Below are 13,811 nucleotides of genomic sequence, written 5' to 3'. Positions count from 1 at the left end.
ATTCCCTATTGTCAAATATCTTATATTCTAACAAGAGGAAACTGACCAAAAAAAAAAAGTAATCAGATTAAGAAGGAGGATCTTTTCAGAAAGTAAATATTTATGTAAAGGGGAGTGAACAGGTGTGAATATTAGTATGATTACCAATTCTGTGTGTTTTATTTTCCTGAAAAATTGCACTTTTTCCTATTATTTAATATTTTCATATGAATATTTTTCGGGATAATTTTCTTAATTTAATTCTTCCACTTGGTGTTACTTTTCAGTGTAAAAACATTCATCTTTCTTGAGTTCATAGATTCCTTTTTGTTATTCTTTGATTTTTTTTTCTCTCATCTTATCTGTTCTTAGGTTGTAGAATGTCTTAATCAAGGGAAATTATTAAGACAAGGATATATATGCCATCTATTTTAGCATTTTATTTCTGCTTTGTAGTAGCACTTTTGCTCGTTCTGTGTTTGGTAATTTTATCTACAAAACCGCCCTATCTGTTATTCAGTGTGTATATTAATAAACTACCTTTGCTATTGTTATTCTGTATTGTTGTGTGTGGGGGAGAATATTAATTATGATTTTGAGTTTCTAAAACTGAATTGTTTAAAAATATTTTCTTCTTTATACCTTCCAGTGGAAATCTTTATTATATTACTTTAAAAAATTTTTTCCTTAACATTTTACTTGTTTACTCGTTTTTACTTTAAAGCTTATTTCTTTTTTTTAAGATTTTCCTTATATAATATTAAATACAAAATGAAAGTTTACTTATCTTAATATTTTTTCTTCTTTACATATATATTTTATACATTTACATTTATTTACTTTTAATATCTTAGTCTTTTTCTTCTGTTAGTTTTATTTTTTCTGTTAGCTTTATTTTTGTGAGCTGTAGTTATTTCTTCTTTTTGTTCGTGGAGATTGTTTTAATCATTTATGGTTTTAATGTGTCTCTGAAATAGTGGGTGTCTCAAATTTTCTAATCTTTTTTAAGTATAAGGATTTAAGTTAAAGTATGATATTAGCTGATAGCTAGAATGTATTTTCTCAGTAAAGTAAGAGGCAAAGATATTTAAATCAAATTGACTTTCATATATATAATCTACAAACTGTAATGAACAGGGAGAATTACAAATAATGAAAGTAGGTTCCAGTTCCTGGAGACATGGTTTAGTAGTTGAGGAATGGTAAGTTCTAGGCAGGCTAGTTTAGAGAGTAGAGGTAAGTGTGTGTGAGTTTCTACAAGCTCATTACTTGGGGCAACTGTTCGGCTTGTTCCCATTAATCACTGAGAATTTTCAGTGGCAGAATTTACTAATTTCGGATGCAAGGAATCCTTATTTTACTTAACTGAGAGCTTTAAAAGCACTTTAACTAATTACTCAATTATTAAAATTTAATTAATTTAATTATATGATTGCAGTTTATTTTGAAGCAAAAGTAAGTGTAGAAGTGTATTTTCAACATGCAATATCTCAACAGTTTATCACCCATCCTTTCTCAAAAAACTCCTGGGCTGGGAGTGGTGGCTCACTCTTGTAATCCCAGCACTTTGGGAGGCCAAGGCGGGTAGATCACGAGGTCAGGAGTTTGATACCAGCCTGGGTAAGATGGGGAAACTCTGTCTCTACTAAGGATATCAAAATTAGCGGGCGCAGTGGTGGGCGCCTATAATCCCAGCCACTTGAGAGGCTGAAGCAGGAGAAACACTTGATCCTGGGCTGCCGAGGATGCAGTGAACAGGGATCGCGCTACTGCACTCCGGCCTGGGCCACAGACATTGTTTCAAAACAAACAAACAAACAATAATGTAGCTGCTCTAACAGGGTTATAAAGTGAATGTAAGAGGTAAACCTCTATTTACTATAATGGAAATACATTAGATCTTTTATTAATTGATATTGATTAATTTATATCAATAATAAAGGATCTAATGTTAAATATAGTATTAATATATTGATAAATATAATATTGGTAGAATTTGCATATAATTTGAAAACACAAAAATAAATGTTAGGAAAAACAATTAAAAGAGCTTCAAATTCCCTAATTCGGGAGACCACAGTTATAAGGCAATGGCCTGTTTTTTTTTTAAACAAATTTCAGCTATTTTCACTGTTAATTGGAATGTTTAAAACAAGGTACAAATCATTTGCTAAAAGCAATAAAAGTTTTCAATTGGAAGAGTAGAGAGAGCAGAAGAGATGAATTTATGGAGGAAAGCTCCTCAGAAACCAAGGAAGATGGAAAGAAAGAAAGAGTCAATTCCCAGTTATTCATTAGGCTCTATTATCAGTTTGGACTCCGAATTTAAAATGTCATTATAGCTAATTATTTTCTTTTACCTTGATGTTTGGTAAATTTAATCTCTCTAGATACAGCTCATCATCATCTATGCTCCCATCTAAGTTAATTGTATCTGTCTTTCCTGTGTGTCTCATGTCGCAATGGTGACACCCAAAATCTACCAAGTCATTTCAACTAGAACCTTGGAGTCATCTGTGCCGTCCCCACGCTTCTTATCTCCACAGGCACAGTCTTCTGCTCATTCTACTTAACGGTATATTCATCCTCTCCTTTTTAGTCCCCTCATTATTGTTATGTTTCCAGTTTTTATTGTTTCTCATCTGGCTTACCCCAAGATTTCTAAACTAGAAACTCCAAAGTTATCTCTTTAATAATAATTTCAAAAAATATGCAAAAGCTGAGAGAAAAGTATAATGAATCCCCACAGCACCTTATTTAAAATATTGTTACTTTAATTTAATACCAGCAAGGCAATCTGTGAGCTCATTTATTATACATTTGCAATGTGTATTCCCCCATATCATTTTTTGATATTTATACATTTTCTAAGTATATATGTATTATGTACTATTTAACTTCCTTTTAGTCTCCATTTAATTTTAGGTGTAGGTTATATTTATTATTTGCTACAATTCCTTATGCTTGTGTATTTACAGCCATTTTTGTTGTAAGAATCTTGTTTAAAGGGAAGGGCTCATTGAATACAATATTCCCTGTTCATTACAGTTTGTAACCTACATGCTTGAAAGTAGGCTTGACTGTAAATAAAATTTTAGCTCACATTTTCATTCATAAACATATTATTCTATTTTGGGGGCCATGTTAAGTTTGAATAATCTAGTAACAATCTGATTATTTTTCTTTTAGTCACTTGCTTTTTTGCCTATCAGGAAAAAATGTTAAAGTCTAATGATTGTAGCAGCGTGCTTTGTTTTTTTCTTCTAGGTCAGTTTTCCCAGGTATGTTGCCTATCTTTTCAATGTGTTGTTTCAACTATTCTTTTATTTTAGAAAAAACAATGTTTTTTAGTTTGTTTGGTTTCTTTGTTTGTCTTTGAGACAGAGTTTCGCTCTTGGTACTCGGGCTTGTTAATGGCGCAATCTCTGCTCACCGCAATCTCTGCCTCACAGGTTCAAGACGTTCTCCTGCCTCAGCCTCCCAAGTAGCTGGGATTACAGGCACACAATACCACACAAGGCTCTTTTTGTTTTTTTGTGTTTGTATTTTTAGTAAAGATGGCGTTTCTCCATGTTGGTTAGGCTGGTTTTGAACTCCCAACCTCAGTTTATCTGCCCTCCTCAGCTCCCAAGGTGCTGGGATTACAGGGTTGAGCCACCGTGCCAGGCTGAAAAAATGTTTTAAATCATAGTTTTAACTGTATATTACATTTCATTGATTTAATTTTTTGGCCTCTCTCTTAATATCTGTCAAATACTTTGGATCTATTTCTTTTCTTCTTTTTGATTAAAACAAATTCTAATCCTCTTAACAGAAATAATAAAACTTCTAATCTAGTTTCTAATTCCATTTTTTTCTTCTAATTATTTCACTTCTTAAATTATGTAAGATTTTTCTTGCAATCCTGTCTTCTTCAATAACCTCATTTCTGAGTTTTCCTGTTTTTAAAGTTTGTTTTTCAGTGTTCTATAATTTTATTAAGTTTCTTTAGCTTGTTTTGAAGCACTAAGTCTTTTTGTTTGTTTTGTTTGCTAGATGGTAGATTCTTTTTTGGGTGTGCCTTTATTTGCAGCAGATAAATTATTCTGTATTTGATTCTCATTTTGTTTATAATATATTTGCATGGTTTTTACTACAATTTTCTACTTCTCATATGCAAATGAAATTTGTCTTTTTATACTCTTAGAGAAGAGGATAGATCAAAATAGTCTTCCCAATTTAAAGGCATTAGAACATTTCTTTCTTTCTCTTCACTCTGTCCCCCAGGTTGGAGTACAGTGGCAAGATCTCAGCTCACTGCAACCTCACCTCTCAGGCTACGTGATCCTCCTATCTCAGCCTCCTGAGTAGCTGGGACCACAGGTGTGCTCCACCACACCCGGCTATTTGTGTGTGTATGCATGCACCCACGTGTGTGTGTGTGTGTGTGTGTGTGTGTGTATTTGGTAGAGCTTGGGTTTCACCATGTTGCCCAGGCTGGTCTCAAAGTCCTGAGCTCAGGCGATTTAACTACCTTGGCCTTTCAAAGTGCTAGGATTACAGGTGTAAACCACCGTGCCTGGAAAAACTTTTGTTATTCTCACAGATGTTTTTAAGAATACAGTTATATATTTTTGAAAGGTTGACTCTCCTTTTCCCAATTTGTCTGAACTTTCTTAATTTAGCTTCTATAGCCTACAGCTTCTCTCAAAGTCAGAGTGTTCTGGAAAGGGTATCTAGTTGGTGGATTTCAAGGATCCATAGGGCTCAACCATTTTTCACTAAAGCCTTCAGACAGTCTCTTTACACATACCTTTGAGTTGAACAATGAAGAGCACTGTCCCAGTTTTGGCTGCTATACAATTATTAGCTGGCCAAGTTTCTAAGGAGTATCTGTAGGTGACTTCTAAGTTCTCAGGCTCTTAAGTTTACCCAGATTCCCCGTGCCATTTCTCTGCTTCCCTTCTCTTGGCTGCTGACACCATGTGGACCTTGCTTTGCTTTTTGGTTTTGGTTATCTCTGTATATGTATTTTCATAACAGCTCTATTTAGAGATAATACATCACAAAATCCATCTTTTTAAGATGTGTAATTCAGTAGCTTTTAGTATATTCATAGTTACACAACCAAAATGATGTAATATTAGAAATGTTCATCACCCTGGAAAGAAATCCATTAGCAGTCACTGCACATGATGTTTTCCCAACAGTCCCTGAAAACCACTAATGTACTGTCTGTCTCCATAGATTTGCCTATTCTGGGCTCTTCAGAAATAAATAGAACCATGAAGTGTGTTTTTTGCATCTGAGTTCTTCCACATACCATAATGTTTCAAGACTTGCTCATATTCTAGCACCTTTATATTGCTGAATAATATTTCATTACGTGATATGCCATACTTTACTTGTCAGGTGATGAACATTTGTGTTGTTTTATCCAGGTCATATATGTGACTTCTAATGTATCTTTGGAGAAGTTATTACTTCTAGCTTTCTATAATTTCACTTACCCAAAACCACTTTCAGCTATCTGTCCTGATTAAAATGTAGTCACCATATCAACTTTTATCAACTTTTATTTTACCTGAACAGACTACTTTATGTATATCTAAATATGCAGATTCAAAGAAAAATATAATTCCAAATGAAAGTAGAAACGAAGTGAGGATTAAATATATTTCAAGTAGTAATTTAGAAACTTAAAGATGGTTATAAACTCTAACTTGAATAAGCTGTACTGTGAAATTGTGTGTCCCTTAAATAGACATTTTCAAGCAAACATTGGATAGCAATCTAAATATTATAGACACGTTTCCTGCATTAGACTGGAGGTTAGACAAAATGACAGCGAAGGTTGCTTTCAATTTTTTATTTCTGTAATATTATGTGCCCAAGAAATTGCAGAAAAAAGCTTTTAATAATCACTGACATCTTATGCTGTCAGTTTTTATATGAAATTACATTTTTAAAGATACGTCTATACACAAAATAGAAGCCTTTCTGTTACATCACAAAATTGGCATTTCTAAAAATAAACTGAGCTGTTTTTCAAAATCTCACATGTAAAATGACTGTCCTTATAGTAAAGTCAATGATGGGCAACACAACTCAACATCTGTAAAACTTTGCAATTGGAACACAAAAACCAATAAACAAAATGACATTCCTTATAAATACACTGGTACAGTTAAATATATGTATATATATAAGTAAATATATATGTTTACTTTCTAACAATTAAAAATATTACAGTACATATATAACTTTATTTAACAAAATAGTTAATCATTGTGTTTGAAAAGAGGAACAATACAAGTTTGAGTTAAATGCTCTGTTTTGAAGAGTAAAATGAAAGCTACAAGATAAATTAGTTAACTAGGAATGTTTTAAGAAAGTATCACGAATTAAGAGTCTTAAAACAACAGACATTTATTTTCTCACTTGTCTGGCCATAAGTCTAACATCAAGGAGTCATATTAACCAGGGTAACACTTCTTCCAAGAGGATCTACGGAAAACTACTCCTTCTTAACTCTTTCAGTTTCTGGTAGCTGTGAGCATTTCATAGCTAGTGGCTGCATTACTCCAATCTCTGCTTTCATTTTTATGTGAACTTTTGATTTGCTTCCTTTCTTCTTCTTTTCTCTCTCTCAAATCTCCCTCTGCCTTCCTCTTACAAAGACACTTGTCATTGGATGAGGACTCATCCAGCTAATGTAAGATATCTTTATTTTAAAATCACTAATTACAACTAATAAGACCTTGTTTCCAAATAGGGTGATATTCACAAATTTTGGGAATTGGGATGTGGGAATATATCTGGGGAGCCACCATTTTATTCAATATACAATTATGGCAGCAAACTATGTAATAACAACTTTCAAGTGAAAAGGGTTATCTAATTTGAGCCAACAGGTAGATTCATGGGATCAGTTGGCATCGTGTTTAATATATCCTCGTATGGCTTGCTGCATTTAGTAGTTATCTGGTGGCACAAAGCACTGAAATACTATGGAATATCATGTATGAACCAATGAAATTTCCACTTTATATTGACATTGTTTTCCTATTTACCTGTCACGTATGACTAATCCACTATACAGAAAACATGCAATGTAGCAGAAAGACTATATTTCAGAAGAAGCCATGAATCAAATGTAAATAATCTGAAAACTGCTCTAATGATAACATTTTAAGCTCGTATTATCACTAGAAGTTTTAGAAAAGCAATATTATGTTTTCTTTATTGAGAAAAATTGACAAAATTGCATTTTACAAATCATTAAACTGAAGTTTGAGGTGAGCATACACAATGGGAAAAATGGTCGTTTGTCAGATGGCACTAAAAGTTTTAAATATAAAATAAAACCTAATTCCTAAAAAAAGTAGATTTTGAAACCATTAAAATAAGGATATAAAACAGAAATATGTTAAGAATAGTTCACATAATATATGTCTCAAAAAGGGATCATCAAAATACAGATTTAGTGACTGTAATTTTCAAGGTTCACAGCAAGTTCCTAAAATCTAAACTTTTCAAGCATTTTTTTTTTACCTTTAGGCTATTTTTTGCCAACTTTAGCAATGTGGAACATACTGAGCCATAGTATTTCCATTAATACATTTGTTGACTCAGGCTGAGACAGAATCAGACCTACTGCATGTCTTTGGGGATGAAGGAGAAAATCTTTTCCTATTCTATTTCTGTCAGGCATTCTTTTAAAGGGAATATAAAATACCTTATAGGTTAAGAATTATATTTAGAAGAGTCTCTGAAAATTTTTATTACCTTATTGAAACTCTGCACTGGTTTCAGTAAAATCGTCTTGAGATTCACAAACATTTTATAGATCATGTCTTATTTGAAAGTAAAAGCAGAGATTTTTTGAGATATGACCACAGTGGAGTGACATTACCTGACACTTTCTCTAACAAATTGGCAGTAAAATGTGTGTTTTTTTTTTCTTTTGCCTTAAAAACTATTAGGCTAAATTTTAGAACTTATCTTACTAGTAAACTTATATTTAAAAATCTCATAGGTTGTAAAAATTAAGACATTTCTATTGCAAGAAAGATATAAGCTTTTAGATTCACTAAAGGATAGCTGCTTTGCACATGCTGTATAAGTAGATTCTCTTTCAGAAGTAAAATTGGGCTTGCTTTTGTTAAGGGCTGTCAATATTTAACTTATCATTTTAATTACTTCGTCTTTTTTAAGACTAGAGACTTTCAGATGCATAGTATATACTCTAAAGAAAAGAGGGAACATTACAAACAGTTCCTACTTTTTACCTTTTGTTTTGTTGCTTTACTCAATCTTAAATACTTCATCACCTTCCTTATCTCAATTTACTCATTCATTTGGTGGTTTCCAAAAAGCGTCATAGTACATGTTCAAGAATCTCTACATGTATGTCTTTAGCAATTTCTTGATTATTATATTAATGGATTTCAGGTTAATTCAACAAATTCAAAAGTTATTAAGCATCTACTCCAGTGTTCTATAAGATGTTCATTTGGTAACTGTAGTGTGACCAAGAAGGGATGCGCATGATTTCCATGCGTACTGTCTTAGATCAGTGCAAAAAGGCACCTGCCCTAAGCTCCACAAGTCATAGAGACTCAAATAAAAGTAATTAGAGAACACACAGACAATTCTTAGTAGAGATCATTATTTGAAAATGTTGTTCTCATAATTAACACCATTCAGACCCTAGGAAAACTGTACTACGTATCTTGGCATAGGTTATTCAAACAAAATGTGATTGCATACAAATGCTTCAAAGATTTGTGGGTTGCACAATTGCCAATGTCAGATATGTACTATTTCCTAGTAAATGAGGAAGAAGCACTTAAAAATATAAATTAATTTTTTAAATCATTCCTTTCAGTTAATGGAAATGCATTATATTCTTAAATAATGAAACACAATTTCCCAGGGATATTGAGTGTCTTTTTTCTGTACTTCCTTGTGCTCTTATTTAATCCTTAGAGTACTCAGAAATAAGCACCTTTTTTTTCTGCAATTGTTGCCCATAGTAACTGAGGAGCATTTTCCAATATTTAACCGTTCATGTTACTCTTAAATTTAAATAAATGTAGTCTTAGATATAATATGTATAAAAGATACCTACTATCAGATTGGCAACTGGATGGACATTTAATTACACATCTGAAAATATGTAATGGCTCAAAATGAGAATTTCATAAAATTAAATTTAACATATTAACATAATTTCATTAACTATTTTGATATTTTATATTTCTAATTTATTTTAGAGTGTTTTGGATATTTAAAATGTAACAAATATATAAAATAACTAATTTAAAACTTTTACATTTACTTTGAATTACATTTTTATTAAAATTTATTAATTTTATACTTATAATTAAATTTTATTTATTTAGACCTTTATGTGCAAATCTTTATTACCACCATTATAAATAATTTCAGTGAAATAAAGACAAAAAGAATATGCTTTATAAAGTAGACATATATAAAATGGTAATAATTTATGAAATATATATGTATATATAGTGTGCCTGTATACTTTTGCATCCTTACATCAACATCTCATCTACACAGTATCCAGGCATTTGTGGTGACAGCTATATGTGTCTTTAATATGTTACTTACATCAGCCTTATAAAAATAATATCCTGACCTTTTCTAAAACATTTGTCAATAGGATGTTATATTTGCTAATGTAAAAGGGCAGAATATGTATTATATCAAAGTTTGTTGTTTTGATTTATAGTTTTAAATATTAAGGTATAAGGATATGTGGCTCTATATTTGTACTTATGCTTATGTTCTGAATCCTACCACTGTCAGGGGCAGATCAGATTTACTCTTTTAAAAGGCTGCAGCTCAGTTGAGCAGAAATATGTACAAAACTGATCCAAGCAAGTACCTACGAAGGATTCTAATGGCATGTTTCAAAATGCCAATTATATCCAGTCGATGAAAAAGGAGACGAACACTAACATGCCAAAATATATTACTTTCATTAGAGCATTTCTGAAATTATAAAAAGTATTTATAATTGTGAAAAAATTGAAAAATATAGGAAAATGTAAAGTTTTAAAAATGAAAATACCCACAATTCAGATGAATATGGCAGGATAATCGCTTGTGGGCAGGAGGTTGAGGCTGCCGTATACAGTGGTCAGTGACGGAGCCCTTGAATAGTCACTGTCCTCCTCCAGCCTGAGTAAAGTAGCCCCCTCTGAAAAAAAAAAATGCAGTTGCAAAAATACCCACAATTCTAACATTGTCAAAAATATTATTTTAGGTGTAGTCTTAAAATTTTATTTAATTATGATATGTTCTCTATATAAAATTTTAAAACATTTGACCTTTAAGTCTTGTTTTCTATTTATGAAAACAAAATTTTTACTCTGAAAAATGTACATGTTAACATATTTGAAATTATCTAAAAATATACATCAAAAACAATAGCTATACTTTTAAAATAAACTATTTTTACAGGTACATTTGGATACTAAATCTTTCATAATTACTGAAGGAACATGACTGGTCCTAAAATGCAAGTGGGCATAAAAAGGGAACGAAATGATAGGTGAGACTACATTTTAAGTGATTTATTATTATTTCCCAATTAAAATCAAAGCAACAGGATGGGTCAAGTAATTCAATATGCACTTTAATTAGCAAGAAAAATATTAATTAAGCTTGACTATTAAAATGACTTTTATGTTATTTTAATAATAACTAGTAATAACTTTGCAAGAGGCAAATTAAACAAAACTAAACTTTGATTTAATAATTCACTGAGCCTAACAGCTGAACTGTATCGTTCAGATATTATTAGCAAGAGTCTGAAGATAAAAACATCATTTCAGGCTTTAAGTTTCTATCATTTCAGGAAAAAGATTCCATCTGTACTCTTGATGAAGGATATGGGCTCAAGAGATATTTCAAAAGCAACAGCTGAAGGTAATGTTACAGGATTAAGCCTCACATTTTAGGCTGCAGAAACGGTCAGAAATTGATTTTGTTTTAGAATTGATTACTGTAGAATTGATTTCTCATTCAAACAGAAAAAAATGTTTATTTATTTCATATTTTTAATCCTTATAAACTATTATATATCTTCTCTTTGTTGTTAGTATAGATTCATATATTTTATTTTTCATTTAAGAAGATGTATTAGTGTCATTATTTCTGATCCTATACACAACTGAAAATCTGTTTCAAGTTTATACATAAATGGGAAATAAGTTGAATGCTTGTATAACTTCTGATTTTTAACATTTTCCTTTAAAATTTGATAACATTGCTCCATTGTCATCTGATGAGCAGACCTGAAATCAACCTGTTCTTTGTTCTTTTTTCTATCTTGATGCCTGTCAGATTTTTTACTTATCTTCATAAATCAGAAATTTCCTAGGCTATATATGGTAGTCTCTTTTCATTGATTTTATTTTATTTTGTCTTAGAGCATAGTAATGGTTTGGATTTCAGTTCTCTGTAATATAAATAAGGTTTTAATGATTCATTTGTAATGTAGATTACAGTTTCTGCTTCAGCTCATCTCATTTCCTTCTTGGATACATTTCTTGGAAATATCTATATGTGCAATGCAGTGATATGCTGATGGATGAGTATTTGGTTTTCCCTTTACCAGGAATACCACCAGCTTTCTGCTGGTTTCCCAACTCTCTCCATATCGTCACTCAAATGTCACCCCCTTAAACATGAGGTCTTCCTTGGCCTACATATCTAAAATTCTAATTTTCTCATCCATCTCCACATTTTTTAAAAACTTTTCTTTTAAATTTAGTGGTACATGTGCAGGTTTGTAACATAAGTAAACTTGTGTCATGGAGTTTTTTTGTGCAGATTATTTCATCTCCCAGGTATTAAGCCTAGTACCCATTTGTTATTTTTTCTGATCCACTTTTCCTCCTCCCACCTCCATCCCGAAATAGACCCCAGTGTTTGTTGTTCCCCTCTGTGTTCATGTGTTGTCATCATTTAGCTTCCACTTAGAAATGAGAACATGAAGTATTTGGCTTTCTGTTACTGTGTTAGAGTGCTAAGGATAATGGCCTCCAGTTCCACCCATGTTCCTGCAAAGGACATTATGTCATTTCTTTTTATGGCTGCATAGTATTCCATGGTGTGTATGTATCACATTCCCTTTATCTAGTCTATCACTGATGGACATTTTGGTTCACTCCATGGTTGCAAATAGTGCTGCAACAAACATATGCATGCATGTATTTTTATAACAGAACAATGTATATTCCATTAGATATATAACTGGTAGTGGGATTTCTGGGTCAAATGGTACTTCTGTCTTTAGGTCTTTGAGGAATCTCCACACTGTCTTTCACGATGGTCGAACTAATTTGCTCTACCTCCAACAGTGTATAAGTGTTTCTTATTGCTCACAACCTCACCAGCACCTATTTTTTTTTTCACTTTTTAGTAATAGCCATTCTGACTGGTGTGAGATGGTATCTCATTGTGGTTTTTATTTGCATTTCTACAATGATCAGTGATGTTGAGCTTTTTCTCTTATGATTGTTGGCCACATATATGTCTTCTTTTGAGAAGTGTCTGTTCCTATCCTTTGCCCACTTTTTAATGCATTTTTTTTTTTTGTAAATTTGTTTAAGTTTCTTCTACATGCTGGGTATTAGACCTTTGCCAGATGCATAGATTGCAAAAATTTTCTTCCATTTTGTAGGATGTCTTACTCTGTTGATAGTTTCTTTTGTTGTGTAGAACCTCTTTAGTTTAATTAGATCCCATTTGTCAAGTTTTTGCTTTTGTTGCAATTGCTTTGGCATTGTTGTCATGAAATCTTTATTCCGCCCTATGTCCAAGAAAGTATTGCTTAGGTTTTCTTCCAAGGTTTTTATAGTTTTGTGTTTTACATTTAAGTCTTTAAGTCATTTCTATTTAATTTTTGTATATGGTATAAGAAAGGGGTCTAGTTTTAATCTTCTGTATATGACTAGCCCATTAGCTCAGCACCATCCCTTGAATAGGGAATCTTTTCCCCATTGCTTTTATCAGGTTTGTTGAAGATCAATGGTCGTAGGAGTGTGGACTTATTTCTGGGTTCTCTATTCTGTTCCATTGGCCTCTGTTTCTGTTCTGTACTAGTACCATGCTGTTTTGGTTACTATTGCCATAGTTTGAAGTAATATAGTTCGAAATTAGGTAGTGTAATGAATTCAGTTTTGTTCTTTTTGCTTAGGATTGCCTTGGCTATTTGGGCTTTTTTATTTTTGGTTCTATATTAACTTTAAATAGTTTTCTCCTTTTCTGTGAATGTCAACCATGGTTTAAAGAGGAAGTCATTAAATCTATAAATTGCTTTGGGGAGTATGGCCATTTTAACAATAGTGATTCTTTTTATCCATGAACATGGAATGTTTTTCCATTTTTTGTGTCATCACTGATTGAGCAGTGATTTGTAGCTCTCTTTGTAGAGATCTTTCACATCCCTTGTTAGCTGTATTCATAGATATTTTATTCTTTTTGTGGCAATTGTGAGTGTGAGTTTGTTTCTGATTTGGCTTTTGGCTTGACTGTTTTGGTGATTAAGATTACTAGCGATTTTTGCACCTTGGTTTTGCATCCTGAGACTGCTGAATTTTTTTTTTATCAGCTTCAGAAGGTTTTGGGCTGAGACAGTGGAGTTTTCTAGATACAGAATCATGCCATCTGCAAACAGGAATAGTTTGACTTTCTCTCTTCTTATTTGAATGTCCTTTATTACTTTCTCTTGCCTAATAGCCTGGCCAGAACTTCCAATACTATATTGAATAGGAGTGGTGAGAGAGCACATCCTTGTCTTGTGCCGATTTTCAAAG

At 32.2% G+C, this 13,811-nt stretch overlaps 1 long non-coding RNA gene across 9 annotated transcripts in view; it reads left to right on the top strand.

The window, feature by feature from the left end:
- Positions 1-13,811, top strand: part of LOC118148977 (uncharacterized) — a 249,449-nt gene that overhangs the window by 43,137 nt on the left and 192,501 nt on the right. For 4 of the 9 annotated variants that reach the window (XR_013528876.1, XR_013528880.1, XR_013528882.1 and 1 more), the window contains exon 2: positions 4,246-4,341. The exons of 4 other annotated variants lie outside the window; for them this stretch is intronic. This is a non-coding gene — a long non-coding RNA (uncharacterized LOC118148977). Of the gene's footprint in view, positions 1-4,245; positions 4,342-10,449; positions 10,541-10,846; positions 10,918-13,811 lie in introns of all 9 variants that reach the window. One more of the 9 variants, XR_013528883.1, reaches the window with a different exon arrangement.

This window comes from Callithrix jacchus, chromosome 17 (genome assembly GCF_049354715.1).
Source record: "Callithrix jacchus isolate 240 chromosome 17, calJac240_pri, whole genome shotgun sequence".
NCBI lineage: Eukaryota > Metazoa > Chordata > Mammalia > Primates > Cebidae > Callithrix > Callithrix jacchus.
The sequence above is the reverse complement of the archived record's forward strand: the minus strand, read 5'-3'. Positions and strand labels throughout refer to the sequence as shown.